The 16,826-nt window shown below is 35.5% G+C and overlaps 1 pseudogene across 1 annotated transcript in view; it reads right to left on the minus strand.

Annotated features, from left to right (window-relative positions):
- Positions 1 to 215: 215 nt before the first annotated feature.
- LOC149234838 (serine/threonine-protein kinase PEPKR2-like) overlaps positions 216 to 16,826 on the minus strand; it is a 51,700-nt pseudogene continuing 35,089 nt past the window's right edge. The window contains exons 2-4 of the transcript XR_016245859.1: positions 1,674 to 2,422; positions 978 to 1,274; positions 216 to 856 (exon numbers count right to left, since the gene is read on the minus strand). The product of XR_016245859.1 is annotated as a serine/threonine-protein kinase PEPKR2-like (transcript). The remainder of the gene's footprint in view (positions 857 to 977; positions 1,275 to 1,673; positions 2,423 to 16,826) is intronic.

Here is a 16,826-nt window from a genome sequence, read left to right on the forward strand (position 1 = left end):
CAATGCACGTCATAGAGTGTACTATCGTTTACCTCAAATGAGGACTTAAAACACAAACAAGAGCAATTTAGTTTGAAATAACAGTATTTCACCAAAAATTGTTATAGAAGATATTGTTATGCTTTACAGAAAATGCAATTCTAATATCTTGCATTTTCCATCTTCATTGGGAAGCCCAATATATACAGATAGTCAAACTAATCTTTTAGAAGCTGTACATAAAAAGATATTAGAATTGCTGATCACCATAGGAAGTTGCAAATTAGGCTGGCACAAACAATGGAGTCATTTCATGTTCAGATCAGTTTTAATCTTCAAAATGCAGCTGCTGCAACGCTTACTTCAGTCAGTGTATGGCATGACTCATGTTATCAGTCACTCTTGAAATGTCAAAGTATTTTGGGCCGTAAAATCAGTAATTAATGAGCACTGCCAGTCAGTAACAGTCAGCATGTTTTTCAAAATGCTGTACACAAGCTGCTTTTTAGATTAGATGAACACTGCTGTGGAACATGATATGTAGTGGTACACAATCTGCTCCTTTTGGGTTCCGATAATCTTATCCTGGAGATAGCAGATGCAAGAGCATCTACAAGGTCATATTTCCCTGCTGCTTGGATATCATACTCTGGTTGCTTTGGACGTGAGAGCAAATCCCCAGACAAAGATTCATCTTCTCCATGCTCTGTCAGAATTGAATTTATGAACTGTGCTCTCCTCTCCCTTGTACGTGGAGATAGTGAAGGCAGGGATTCTGACCATTCATCCTTGACAGGATAGGTATGTTTTTTCCTTTTTGAACTGCTTGATCGCACCTTTATATTAGATTCTGTGTAAAACATGATCCAAGGGTGGCCTGCAGCAGCAACAAAAGATATGATCATAAAATTCATATGTGCATAATTGCATCTTAGCAAAAAATACAAGACACCGCATACAAAATATGTAATTCTTGGTAGTACAATAGTTTTACTTACTCAAAACTTCTTCTGGAGAAAGTCTCTTTCCAGCATCCCTGGAAAGCATCCTTGATAACAAATCCTTTGCTAGTCCTGAGATAGACTGCCATTTTTCAGAATGAAAATCCAATTGGACTCGTTTTATTGCCTCAAATATGGCTTCAACAGATTCCCCACGAAATGGTAATACACCTATCAACAGTGCATGCAGGAGGACACCAGCAGCCCACACATCAACCTTTTCTGAATAGGTCCCTGCCAAAACTTCAGGAGCAACATACGCAGGGCTTCCCACAACACCTGATAAGTTTTGTCCTGTTAGAATAAATACAAGTGATGTTAATGAACTATAAGTCAACATAAATCCATGGTTATTTAATAATGATAATAATGCCCTTGTTGTATAGCCCCAAGGGTTAGCTCAATCGGTCAAGCCGGGACCTTGCCAATGGGAGGTCACAGGATCGAAACCCGAAAGCTCTTGGGGTTAGGTCTGTGATGGCCGAGGGGTGTGACCCCCTTCGGGTGGGGTCCACCCTAGAGACTTCCGATCCTGGACGTAGCGGACCACTGACCATGGTATCCGTGAACCAGCAGTGAAAAATAATAATAATAATAATAATAATAATAATGCCCTTGTCTGGATGTCATAAAATTATGTGTTTACTAAAATGAGAGACAGGGTTGATTACAATGAAGCTCAGAAATAAATACCTTTTGCAACCCGCATGGACAAGCCAGAATCAGCTAGCTTCAGTTGTCCTGTACTAGTTCGAAGAATATTCTCAGGCTTTATATCTCGATGGATGACGCCCATCTCATGGCAGTACTTAATGACCATTATTAATTCTTTGATCAATTTAGCAGCCTAGTGCTCAGAGTAGCATCCATTCCTAGACATCTCATCGATCAGGCGTCCACCAGAGCATAATTCCATCACAAGATGCAAAGATTCTGCATCTTCACACACGGCTTGGAGTGTGACAACACTGGGATGGCCTGAAAGATGCTGCATAATCTCAACTTCCTTATGCACGTTTTCTTCAGTCTTTTTGGGCAGAGTCTTGCAGGCCAGCTCTTCTCCAGTAGCCTTGCTCTTGCATATTCTTACCAGACCAAATTTGCCTCGTCCCAATTCTAGGCCTAAAGAATAATCAGTTTCAAGCTTCCGCTTCCTGCCAGTCCGAGTAGCATGATCAATGCATCCAACCTTTCTCTTTAACCCTCGTCCTGGTGAATTTGGTAAACAACTCCTTGGAGGAGCAGTAAACAACTCCTTGGAGGAGCAGTAGCAGCTGCTGTAGGATGCAGATGCCGGGAACCCAATTCTTCGTCCCTCATCTTTTCTTTCCTCCGCTTCCTCTGTTGTTGGAAAGAAAGGTGTGTGGCCAATGATGTGGAAGATGCACCATCATCACATAGACGAGCTCTCTGTTCCAAAATGGCAAGATCTTTTTCGCTTCCTTCTTAATGAATCCAGAGCCAAGGTCTCTGGGGTTTCTCGACCACAGAGGACGCGAAGAATGACTATTTGTCAAATAGGAGCTAGGGAAAACAAATCAATCTGCGGATACAACAAAAAAAAACCAGTAAATAAAACAAGAACAACCACTCATACGATTTGAAATGCTTCTTCAAAACAAAAAGCACGAGAATACAAAGAATCAAAATTGCCTACGCTGTGTCAATATATGACAAGCTCATGATACCCTCCCGTTTCTTCCTAATGCGTAGTCATTTTTACACTAACGAATACCCTATTTTCTAATTCACGAAATACATCAAATACCCTTCTCAATATTCCACCGAAATTAATCCAGAAGAATTATAGCGCCCTCTTTTCAAATCCCATCCCCAACATTATACATCCTACTACCGCAAATATGCCCCAACCCTCCTTTCCACACAGAGACGCGAGAAAAAGAAAACCCTGAGCCCCAAAATTTAGGAATCGTTACATACCTCTGGCATTCTCTGCTGATCGCCTCAACTCCCGCTAGAATATCCGTGAGAAAACCTCAATTTGGCATCCGGCAAGTGCATAATTCCGGGTCGCAGAACTACAATGACCGATACAATTTGATAACCCTCGATGTTTGAAGAACCACTTTCGGACCACCAAATTCGCAATAGAAATGCTTGTTGGGACCACCAAATGTCAATTAACAGAGTCGGAGGTTCGTCCGAATTGTACCTGGGTGGCGAGCTGCAGAGTTTAGGAATTGCAGAGCGGGAGGCGCCGAGTCAAGGAGGAAGGTGAGTGAGCAGCACGCGGGATAATAATAACTAATAATTAATATTATAATATTATTATAATAATATTATAGTGTTAGTTTTAATTAAAGATTAAAATGATCATACTTATCGTTATATTATATATTAGATCCTTTCATATTATTCATGGAAAATGTTATTTGATCCTTTCATATTATTCATGGAAAAAGGGAATTTTTATAAATTAATGTAAAATTAGTAGATCTATGGATAATATTATAAAATGAAAGGATTAAAATAATTTTAATTATCGTTATATTATGTATACTAGATCTCTTTAAATTAGTCATGAAAGGGGGAAATTCTCTACTAATATTTAACCTATATTAAAAGTAGTATACGATATGAATAGGGTATCAATATATAGTAGACTTTATAGGAATGAGTCTTACTATTGCCCAGGTAAGAAAAGGATTTATTGAATTATTATAATAACAACTAAAATAAACATATTAGAAACTTAAAAAAAAATTATTTTATAAAACACTTAATGTCGAATATGATAGCGAGAGTCCTTTAAGTGTGAATATAATGCCATAGTTTAAGATATTGCTTTTTTACATTGCGTGAAGTTGCAACTTCAGCGATTATGATTACTATTTAAAATATAAGGAGGGATTTAAATGTTATTAAATATATATTATTATATTTGTGGAAAGCGAGTTATATTGTTTTTGTTTTTTTTTTTTTTTTTTCTTTATATTTAAATAGTTTTGAATTTTTTAAATAGATTTTATAAAGTTTATTAATGTTTTGAAAAAATTAAATATTTTGAAAATTAAAAATGAATTTTGAAATTTTTGAAATTTGAATTCATGATTTATTTACATCAAATGACTAATGAATTTTGGCTATTTTTGGTTGTTTGGGCAATTCCTCTGCTTCGTTAGAGGACTCCATTTCAAATTGAATTGTTAAAAAAAACATATTATTTAAAAAACAAAAACTCAAAAAATCTTGTATGCAACTAAGTGTCATAACATTTAATAAACAGTACACCTATCAAATCTAAATATATATGAAAATAATTTGTCATTGTATGAAGTATTAAACGAAGTGTCGTAACATTTAATAAAGAGTACAACTATCAAATCTAGATATTTATGCTTTGTAATTTATTTTTACACTTCAATTTTTCAATATTTATTTTTAATATGTATTGTTTTACTAATAAAACTGTACAAGACAATAAATATGGTCAGTGATATATTTTTTGAATTCAGGTTTCTCTAATGCATAATATTTTGACAAATTTTTTTTTGGTAAAAATCACAAGATGGGGAACTCGATCTAGACATGGAAATAAATAGATGTAAAGAAAAGCTAGCTAGCCATTAGATTATAATGGCTAGTTTAACTCAAGAACCGTTATTAATATTAATAAAATAAAAATTATTCTATATTAAGAAATAATTTACTACTCTAAATTATTCAAAAATAAATTTATTATAAATAATATTATTAATAAAATTAATTATAATAATAATATTACCAAACAAGACATATAGTAGATTATAATGACTATTTTAACTCAAGAACGGTGATTAATTTAATAAAATAAAATTTATTTTATAGTAACAAATAATTTATTACTATAAATTATTCAAAACAAATTTATTATAAATAATATTATTAAAAATAATTAATAAAAAATTATTATTATAAATAATATTATTAATAAAATAAATTATAATAATAATATTATCAAATGTATGTTTGTTTGGGGTAGTTTAAATGGCAACGCTGTCGAAATGAATTCTCACGGAACAAAGTCTTGGGGTTCAAATATTGTGCTATCCCTTGATTGAAATAATAATATTTATATTAATAAAAATATTTATTACTAATTATTTTTAATAATATGATTTATAATAAATTTATTTTGAATGATTTCTTCTTATAAATGTTATAATAGATATTATTTATAATAAATTTATTTTAAATAATTTATAATTATAAATTATTTCTTGTTATAGAATAATTTTTATTTTATTAATATTTATAATTATTCTTGAGTCAAACTAGCCGTTATAATCTTACTCTATGTCTTGTTTGATAATATTATTATTATAATCAATTTTATTAATAATATTATTTATAATAATAAAAATTTTATTACTAATTACTTTTAATAATATTATTTATAATAAATTTATTAATAATATTAATTTAATTTTAAGAGATATAAATATGATATTATATGTTAGGCTATTTTAAATTGGGGTTTATGATTATTATGTAGCATACTTTATATATACATGATTTTGGAGGTTTTTAATTCTGTAAACATTTAAACTAGTAATTGCACCAAATGTTGCAAATGAAACGCCGTAAGGCATACATTCCAGAAGAACGGTGCCATATAAAAAATGATTGAAGATAAAAATTAGTAAACAAAATGACATTCAAAGCTAGAAGATAAAGAGAAACCATGTACATTATGCCAAATTGACAGATTCTATAACCTTTCCAACATAGATTGCCTCTTAATCTTCAAAGATGGTCTTTCAAGTTCTAATAGCAAATATTTGATATATTTTGAAAAAATACAGGTAGTAAATAAAATAATATTAATTCATGAACAATATGATGGCTATCTTTCCAAATCTAAAATTTCATCGCTACCTCACAAATTTCACACATCACCATGTATTAGATGAAAATGAGCCAGACATCATCTCTCAGTTATTCATAACTTTTGGTGTAAAATCTGCAACATTCATGGGAAACTCTAGTGCAGTGCAGTTGATGATGTTCAATATCTCCAATGTTTCATCTAAAAACATCATTTCTAAAATTGTAAAGAAACATTCATTTATAAAATTATAAAGAAACATTTTGAATTGCACTGAAACTAACAACAAACTATTTTAGCATTGCCCTCTCAACAGTACAAGGTTTACATCTCCTGGTGGCCAAAATTCTAATCTGTTTTATAACTTCTTGTATATATCATCGATTTATATTGACAATTGCAACAAACCATTGCAATAGTTTACATGGTGAAGAACCCTCTACATGGTTGAAGACATTAATTATTCACAAAATCCAATCAACCACCAACCACCTATAACTTGGCCAACTCAAAACTACCCAACAAAAATTAATTAAAAATAATAATAATAACATAAAATTATTATTTTAACATAAGATTATTTTTATTTTTATTTTTCTTTCGAAATTACCTTAACTACTGAACAAAAATTGATTAAAAAAGCAACATGAAATTTTTATTTTAAAATAGGGTTAGTACTATTTATTTCATTTTATGATCACCTCTCATTGGTTTTGAATTTATGACAACTTTTACGACAATTTTGTTTCTTTCTGACACATAGTTCTCCTTTTTCCCACAATTTTGTAAATTATTTTATGCTACTGGTCCTTTTTCCTACAATTTTGTAAATTATTTTATGCTAGTGGGGAGTATTATCATCTCTGTAACATTCACAACCCTTCGATTTTAAACTACCTTTTTGTCATATTTTTTTCATAAAGAATACCTTGTTCTATGCAATAGAAAAGCTTAGTATTTTTGTCACCCTCACTAATCGACACATATCTACTTTTAAGGTGACATTCATTATCTTCTTTGTTAGGAAGACCATATCTCTCTTGTTCCTGTTTTCTAAGAGTGGTTAGTACATCCTTCGAGAAGACCCCATTGGAATTAATATATAATGATTTTATGTAATGTTCCACTTCATTTAAATAAACTAATTAATTGTCTTTATGATGTTGAAACCATCCTTTCACGACCCGTTTTAGTCTGGAAATGGTTTTTGCAAATTGAGCCATATCCGAGTTCAAGCATGAGGGATGTAAGTGTGACCATGTTTCCTTGACCATCTTGTTTATAAAACCAAGAGTGGTTGAAACAAAGTGGGTGTTGAATGTTTATTTGAATCGACAGATGATATAAGAAAAATGGGGAGATGATTAGACAATCTGTTGTGAGATAGTATGAGGGTTGAGAAAATCATTTGAAATGAGGATCCTATTGAAGAATTTGTATTGGATCTTGTTGATGTCCAAAGTGGTTTGTGGAAAGTTAGGAAACCTATGCTTCAAGGCTAGTAGAAGACTTTGTGCTCAATCAACAAGAAGTTCTCTCCTTTCCGCGTCTCCTACAAAGTCTTTCATCTTGCCCCAAGAAGACTTTTAGGTTTGCTATATTTTCCATGTGTGTTTTGAAGGAAGTTCTTGATTCCACACAAGCATTCTAGTTTCAATGTGATTTACAATATCTAAGGTGTGATGTTCAGATGACAAGTGTAGGTAGTCTAAAAGACAATCTGGGGAAAAATGTTTTGTTGTAATGTAGCATCCCTATATTTTGTATTTAACTTCTATAACAAGTGACACATTTGACTCCAATACTAGTGAAGTAACACATTATGTTAATGTAGTATAGTCTATATTGACTCTTATGCCAGTGAAATAAAATATAATGACAAATTGTTACCAAATCCACTTACAAGAATTTCCTTGCAAATGTGTTATGTTAATGTGTTATAGTCTATATTCATTCCTTTGCAAGTCAAATTAATATAATGAGAGATTGTGCCAAATCCACTTTAGAAGAATTTCCTTGCAAATACCTCAAGTCTTATATGTTCATTATTTCAATTTCAATTTTCCATATATTTATGATGTTATTGATTTGTTCAATATTTCATACCTTCATGTGATGCTTTACATATCCAAATTCCATAGTTTGAATGTATAGTTTGGATATGCCATTAAACTGTGAGAAGGGGGGGTATGTTGACTTTTATAAAACTGAAGAATGATTCGAGACATGAGCTAAATTAAGTTATTGATACAAGTAAGTAGATTATACACTAGGATCCCAAGAAACACATTGAAGCACAAATATTGGAAATCAAATAATGCCAATGAAGATATCTCTCTGATCAGAACATTTATGCCCACTAATTTCCTTGGTATATAAAAGGAAAGGGAACACAAGTTCTCAATGAATAAATTCAGTTAAAAAACCATGGGTCCAATGCATCATCTAGGACTCTTTGCATACAAAACCATTTGATGCAAATGATTGGTTAACAAATATTGATATCTCAATGTAAAGTCCTTCACACATACTAGTTCAGGTAAGCTTCCAAGCGATTGCCAACATGGAGGAAACACCTTGACAATAAGTGAGCTTTATTTTCTAGTTCAGTTATTTGTTGTGTCCCATTGTCTTCATCTTGTGGAAATCATGAGTTATATTCAGATGTTTGTGTTTCAATGTCTTCTTCCTCTAGTAATACATGCATAGTGCATGAATGAAAGCTTTTAAGTAATGACATTTTCAAAGTTTCAATTCATTATGTGACAATTTCTCATATGATCATATTATCTATGATGATACTATGCTTATTGTAGTTATGATATAATTTTAAATGTGCAAACTGACAATTTATAACTCAATTTTTCTTTTTGAATGTTGAGATTTTTTAATTTGAATTTTGTAAATTTATTAGTGTAAAATGAAAACATATTACTGAATGGTCTAAGGATGGTGAGTTGATTAATGCAGGCTAATAAATGGAAGCTACATATGTAAAAGCAAACAAGATATTACATGGCGCTCTATTTTTCATTACATGCACATTAAATGCCTATTTCCAAAAAAAACATTATTAAAAGAGTTTCTAGACCTAGTTTTTTGGCGTCTACAGTTGGGTTGTAGAATGAGCCCTCGCTCAATAAACCATTTTATTATGTGCTTCCTTAACTCCTATTTTTACTTTTAGGTATTTCTTAGATTTTCTTAAAGTTTCTTGTTTTTGTGTTACATGTACAAGTTAATTACTATATCTCACTAGGTGTATATTGTTATTTTCATTCCACAACTGCTATTTTATTTCACAATTGAAATTGAGTTAAGATTCACATTCTTAATTTTTCTCCATGATTTATGGATGTTAAACTTGATAATATCACATTTCTCTATAATACTCAATTAACTTAACTTTCAACAATATTAATCAAAATTCATTTGTCATTATGACATCCATGTAGCATTAGGATGTATAAATTTGTATTTTTATTTTTTTTAATCCCAAACCCTCTTTTTATAGCCTTTGTGGCTTATGCCATTCATCTCACCCATTCAAAATTATAATTTACTTTTATCTAAAATATTCATGCTAGCATGTATCATTCACATGTATACATATGTAGTTACCCATTTTAAATTTTAAAATAAAACATTTTATTTATCAGTTTCCTTCACTCCTGTTTTTACTCTTAGTTATTTCTTTGATTTTTTTCAAGTTTCTGATTTTTGTATTACATGTATAAGTTAATTACTATATCATATTACTTAAGTGTAGGATGTAAGTGTGACCATGTGTCTTCGACCATATTTTTAAAATCCTCTTTAGAAAACCAATATTGGTTGAAACAAAGTGGGTGTGAATGTTTATTTGAATCGACAGACGATTTAAGAAAAATTGGGAGATGATTAGACAATTCGTTGTGAGATAGTTTGAGGGTTGAGAAAATAATTTGAAATGAGGAACCTATCGAGAAATTTGTATTAGATCTTGTTGATTTCCAAAATAGTTTGTGGCAAGCCAAGAATCAATAAGAAGTTCTCCTTTCCACATCTCCTACAAAGTCTTTCATCTTGCCCCAAGAAGAATAGGAGTTAGGTTTGCTAGCTTTCCCATGTGTATTTGAATATACATCACAGTTCTCATTAATCGAACTTAAAACCGAAAAGGAAAATTTTAAGTCGTAGAAACGTTAAGAGATGTTTTCACCTCCAAATCATCACACCTAGGCACCAAGCTCTCAGCTAGCAGACCAGAGGTCGAATCCCCGCTCCTCCATCGTTGCGCCGCCCCATATGCCTCCTTTCTAGCAGCAACATACAACCTCACCACCAAGGCCACCAAAGTCTTGACCGACTGGAGGGCCAAGAGCGACAAGAGAAAGTAGAGCTCACCTATGGGTTGCAATGGTGGGCAGCTAACTTCATACAGATCATGCAAGCTATAGATAAAATGGCAAGGGTGGTTTTGCAGCACTCGCTTGGCGATAAATGGCGTCGAAAATTCGTCCACTTGGCCACTAAGGTGGACGACCCTGATGACGTCCAGACTCACCGCCTCCATCCATTGGGCGCACGAGACCATCAATCCCATAATTCTTCTTCTTCAGTGAGAAAGGAAATCGCAGAGGTGAATGTAGGGTTACAAGAATTGAACACGAAACAAACAATGGGAGGCCAACCGCCTGAAAATGCACAAAGGGCATAGGACTTGCCTAGAAGTTCGAGATTATAAAGCCGCCAAATACAGAGAATGAAGGGTGTCGGAACATTGGGCGATCACAAAATTTGGGGTTCAAGGTTTCATCCTGCGCGCACGGGTTTTCACCAATGATCTCCGGATTAAAAAAGATAGGAAAATTATGAGGAAGACGTGATGGCTTTACATCCAATAGCATACAACACCCTACTACTGCGGAAAACACAACATTTCAAGGAGCTTCGAGGGCCCATTGTTTGACCTAAATTGTCCCCTAATTGTTCCATTATTTGGCTTTACAAATCAAGATTTGGTTGACAGTTAAAAAAGTGAGATCTAAGGGTGGAAGAACTCTCAATCGTCTAACAATGAATCTGATGCCGCAAAAGAGTGCAAAGTGGCAACTGGGGAGTTCTTCTCAAATGGAAACACCTTACGATGTAATTAATCTAAAGTAACTATCAATTACATGCTTTTGAAGGTTTTTAACTCTAAACGTTTAAATTAATCTAAAGTAGTTATCAATTACTTTTTACATAAGAAGCAGGTACTAAGCAACAATGTTGCATATATATATATATATATATATATATATATATATATGATTACATTTCACTGGGCATAGTGTAACTTGGGACAGAATCGTGAATCATACCACGTGAGCTAAGTTCCTTTGACTGTAATATTAAATATTTTATGATTTAAGATTTTAGTAATCATAATAATTAAAATTGTAATTCTTTTTACTGTAGAGTTTAATCAATAAATAAAATGTTTTTTTTTGGTATTTTTTGTAGTTAATGTATGTTGGGTTGTGTTATATTCTTTCCACGACTAGCCCACGTAATTAACCGGGGGGTTAGAAGGGGGGCAGAGCCGAAAGAAGGAACGTAGTCGCTTGTCCGCATCGGGCAAGGTCCTCGCTTTCAATAAGATAGGCTCGAGTTGGCTCGACAGAAGGAGGCGGATCAGAGAGCAGGAGAAAAAGAAAGTAGCAGTTCTCCCCTGGAGTGGTCGATGGTGACGGTCTATGGAATGGAAGTTTGTTTCAATAGTTCAGTTCACGGCCGGAGGCGCAGGTCAGGAAAGCGGAAGAAGAGAGATATGGCTCAGCCCAACCTTTGCGGGGAGTTTCTGGCTGTAATGGTTGCTTTTCATAGGATGGCTTGCACGTGCACGCTGACGGTATAGCAAATGTGCCTTAAATCGGCCAAATGGACTGAACATGAGGTCTCCTCTTTTCCGGGTAGTTAGTTCATCAAGTCGATTGAATAGGCACTTTTTTTGAACAAGCCACTTCTGACCCTCGCTTCCCCCCCTTCGTTGCTTCAATTGCGTAGCGGGGGGAGTCACAGGGGGTTTGAGGGGTGCAGGTAACCCCACTCTATGGGGTCCGGGATAGCGCCCCGGAAAATTTTGGTTTTGGATCCTATGTTAGGTTGGGCGGACCTACCTATGGTTGTGTACATGATTTTCGCACATGGTTTTGGACGCGATGGTTTTCGGTCCATGGTATTGGATGCTTCAGCATGTATAACTATGTATTGTAACATTGAAAGGAATATAATGAAAAATCAAGCTAGTAGTCCCGGTTTTGGGATCCAGGGGAGAAACTTTGTGTATATGTTTTTTATGTGTTATGCTCTCACATTGTTTATTTTCTATGTTTTAGAATGCGTATGCAGGTAATTTCTGTACGAGGTTAAAACCTACATTTGGTATCAGAGTTGTTTTGGCTTCAAGGGGACACCTTTGTTGCTGAGGGGTTTCGATTGAGCCTGTGGTAGACCCTGTTCAGTGGGAGATCTGCGATATCGATTCTAGTGGTGAAAGAAGATGGCGAGTAGTGGAAAGATAGAGATCGAGAAATTTAATAGTTAGAGTTTTGAGTTGTGGAAACTCAAGATGGAAGATCTGTTGGTGGATAAAGATCAGTGGATCACAGTAGATCCGGGTACTAAACCAACAAGAGTGTCCCATGAAGAATGGAAGAAGTTGGATCAGAAAGCAAAGAGCACAATACGATTATGTGTCTCAGATTTAGTATTGCTGAATGTATCAAGGGAAGCTACGGCGAAGGCTTTGTGGGACAAGTTAGGGACTTTGTACCAATCTATGTCTCTGGTGAATAAACTGTTATTGCGAAAAAAGTTGTATAACCTGAGGATGAAAGATGGAGACTCGGTGACAGAGCATCTGAACGCATTTAATACTGTGGTAAGTCAGTTAGCATCTGTTGATATTAAAATTTCAGATGAAGATAAGTGCATTAGTTTGTTGTGTTCTCTACCAGATTTGTGGGATAGTCTGGTTATTGCAGTAGGTAGCAATGCAACTACCTTGCAGTTTGATGAAATAGTCTCATCCTTGCTGACGGAGGAGATAAGATGGAAAAATATGGAGAGCTAGAATGGTGATACCTTGTTTGTACAAGGACGATCCCAAAACATAAAAAAAATAAGTCATTGAGTGGGAGATCTAAATCTAGAGGGAAATCTAAATCTCCAGGAAAACCTGTAAAGGTGGTGTGTTGGAAATGCGGAAAGGAAGGGCACTACAAAAGGGACTGTAAATCTAAAGCTCCTGATAAAGGAAAGGTATCTGATGATGCTCCTTCTACAAAGGCGAAAACCACCTCAGATGAAGGTGGGGATGTGTACTTGGCTTCTTCAAGTACACATGTAGATCATGAGACATGGTTGATTGACTCAGGTGCATCCTTTCACTTCACTCCCCATAGAGAGTGGTTCTGCGAGTATGAGAAATACGATGGTGGTGATGTCTTCTTAGGGGATGATAGGAAGAATAGAATCATTGGTCGCGGAAAAGTAAAGCTGAAGTTGCAAGGTGGAAGGGTTAGAACACTTCCGCGTGTTCTACATTTTCTTGCATTGGCCAGAAATCTGATTTCGGTAAGCAAGTTGGATGATGCAGGTGTAAAAACAATGTTCGAGAAGGATACCTACAAGATGGTTCGGGGAGCACTAGTATTGATGAGGGGAGTTCGGATTGGAACTCCATACAAGCTGCAAAGTAGCATGGTTGCTGATGGGTGCAACAGTTCTGTGGTTCCTGAAACTAGAGCAGAAAATCTAGTGGTCTCTAGAGAGAAGACCATGTTGTGGCATCAAAGGCTTAGACATACTGGAGAGAATGGCCTTCGAATACTTCATGGTAAAGGTATGGTAGAAGATATGAGTAATAGCTCTCTGGAATTTGATTTCTGTGAAAATTGTGTATATGGGAAGCAGAATCAGGTGAGTTTCCCCTCTGGTGGTAAGAGGGAAAAACATATATTAGAGCTTGTGCATAGTGATGTGTTTGGACCTATGAAGGTTCCATCACTAGGTAAGTCTATGTACTATGTATCATTTATAGATGACTTTTCAAGGAATACATGTATATATTTCCTTAAGAAGAAATCTGAAGTCTTTGACAGGTTTAAAGAATTTAAGGCTCTGGTGGAAAACTAGACAGAGAAGAATATAAAGGTGCTGAGGACAGATAACGGTGGAGAGTTTTGCAGTAAGGAATTTGAAGAATTCTGTAAGAAGTGTGGTATAGCACGGCAAAAGACTACTTCATATACACCTCAAAAAAATGGAGTTGCAGAAAGAATGAACAAGACGTTGATGGAAAGGGCAAGAAGCATGCTCAGTGGTGCCAGGTTAGGACAGGAATTCTGGGCAGAGGCAGTGGAGACAGCATGTTACCTGGTCAACAGATCACCTTCATCAGCGTTGGAGGATAAGACTCCACAAGAGGTATGGACTGGTAAGAAACCCTCTCTTTCACATCTGAGGGTATTTGGATGTGATGCATATGTACATGTTCCAAAGGAGAAACGGACCAAGTTGGATAATAATTCTGAAAAGTGCATCTTTATTAGGTATAAGGATGGTTTAAATGGTTATAAGCTTTGGAACCTAGTAACAAGGAAGGTTGTGTACAACCGAGATGTGGTGTTCAGAGAGGTGAAAGATGTTATTAAACATGAAGTCCAACCAAAGGAACCTGAGAAGATAGGGTTTGAGCTAAAGGAGGAAGAATCAGACTCTACAAGAGAGGAGGAATTAGAAGATGAAGAGCCACAAACTTCGGGGGTGAGAAAATCAATTCGAGGAAGAAGGCAGCCAAAAAGGTATAGTCCATATGCTTTCTGTTCAAATTTTGATTTATCTATTACTGATGATGATCCTAGAACTGTGAAGGAAGCAGTAGATTCAGAGGATGGAAAACTTTGGAAAGAAACCATGGTTGATGAAATGGCATCTTTGCACAAAAATGAGGCTTGGGATCTGGTGGAGTTGCCGGCTGGAAAGAAACCCATTGGCAGCAAATGGGTGTTCAAGAAGAAGACAAATGTAGAAGGAAAGGTGGAGAAATACAAAGCTCGGTTCATAGCAAAAGGTTATTCCCAGGTGTCGAGAATTGATTTTGGTGATGTCTTTTCTCCTGTTGCCAAGGTAACTTCTATTAGATTACTTTTATCTGTTGTTGTTGCTTTTGATTTTGAGGTAGAACATATGGATGTGAAGACAACATTTCTTCACGGGGATCTGGAAGAGGAGATCTACATGAAGCAACCTGAAGGCTTTGCGGTGAAGGGTAAGAAAGAACTGGTATGCAAGTTAAAGAAGTCTTTGTATGGGTTAAAACTGTCACCAAGGATGTGGTATCAGAAATTTGATACATTTATACGGGGACTTGGCTTCACTGGAAGCAAAGAAGATCACTGTGTTTATTTTAAATTAATTGGTGGCCGTGCTATTTATCTGGTCTTGTATGTGGATGATATGTTGCTGGTTGGAAATGACAAAGAAATTATCCAGGATTTGAAGACCCATTTGTCCTCCAAATTCGACATGAAATATCTTGGCGCTGCAAACTATATTTTGGGCATGGAAATTAAAAGAGATCAGACAAAGAGGAAGCTCTAATTAAACCAGAGGAAGTATGTTGAGACAATATTGCAGAGGTTTAATATGAAGTATAGTAAACCGGTGAAAGGTTCCTATTCCTGTAGGTGTAAAGTTATCTGCTGAACAGTGTCCCAAGACACAAGAAGAGGAAGAGGACATGTCCCGTGTTCCATATGCAAGTGCAGTCGGTAGCTTGATGTATATGATGGTCTGTACTAGACCAGACATTGCACATGCAGTGGGAGTATTGAGCAAGTTTATGTCAAAACCAAGGAAGGAGCACTAGAAAGCAGTGAAGCGGGTTTTCAGGTATTTGCGTGGCACTAGTGATTATGGTTTGTGCTACCAAGAAAGACCAGGATTGGACAAAGTGTTGGATATTTGTGGCTTTGTTGATGCAGACTGGGCTGGAAATATGGATTAGAGAAGATCTACAAGTGGGTATGTGTTTAACCTATTTGGAGGTGCAGTCAGTTAGATGAGTAAGAAACAATATGTAGTGGCACTATCAACTACAGAGGCAGAATACATGGCAACCACTCATGCAAGCAAGGAAGCAGTTTGGTTGCAGATATTGTGTTCAAATATGGGGTTAGTACATGGAGCTATAAAGATAGACTGTGACAGCCAAAGTGCAATTTTCTTGGTAAAGAACCCTACATATCATTTAAATACAAAGCACATTGATGTTCAGTATCACTTTGTGAGGGATATGATAGAAGACAAAAAGGTGTTGCTGGTAAAGTTGGACACTTTGAAGAATACTGTAGATGCATTGACAAAATATGTGAGCTCTGAGAAGTTCTCTTGGTGTAGAGAAACAATGGGCATTGCAGGGATGGATAAATGACTAAGCTCTCTTGTGGCCCCCTGTGGAAAGAAAACAACAAGTGGGAGAATGTTGGGTTGTGTTATATTTTTTCCACAACTAGCCCACGTAGTTAACCGGGGGTTAGAAGGGGAGCAGAGCCCCCCCTTCATTGCGTCGATTGCGTAGCGAGGGGAGTCACAGGGGGTTTGAGGGGTGCAAGTAACCCCACTCTATGGGGTCCGAGGCACCGCCCCGAAATTTTTTGGTTTTGGACCCTATGTTAGGTTGGGTGGACCTACCTATGGTTGTGTGCATGATTTTCGCACATGGTTTTGGACAAAATGGTTTTCGATCCATGGTTTTGGACGCAATGGTTTTCGGTCCATGGTATTGAATGCTTTGGCATGTATAAATATGTATTGTAACATTAAAAGGAATATAATGAAAAATCAATCTGGTAGTCCCAGTTTTGGGATCTAGGGGAAAATCTCTGTGTATATGTGTTTTATGTGTTATGCTATCACATTGTTTATTTTCTGCATTTTAGAATTTGTGTGCAGGTAATTTCTGTACGGGGTTAAAACCTACAATTTAT

This window comes from Pinus tabuliformis, chromosome 8 (assembly GCF_031772625.1).
Source record: "Pinus tabuliformis cultivar Carrire ecotype Pingquan chromosome 8, CPIR1, whole genome shotgun sequence".
Lineage (NCBI taxonomy): Eukaryota > Viridiplantae > Streptophyta > Pinopsida > Pinales > Pinaceae > Pinus > Pinus tabuliformis.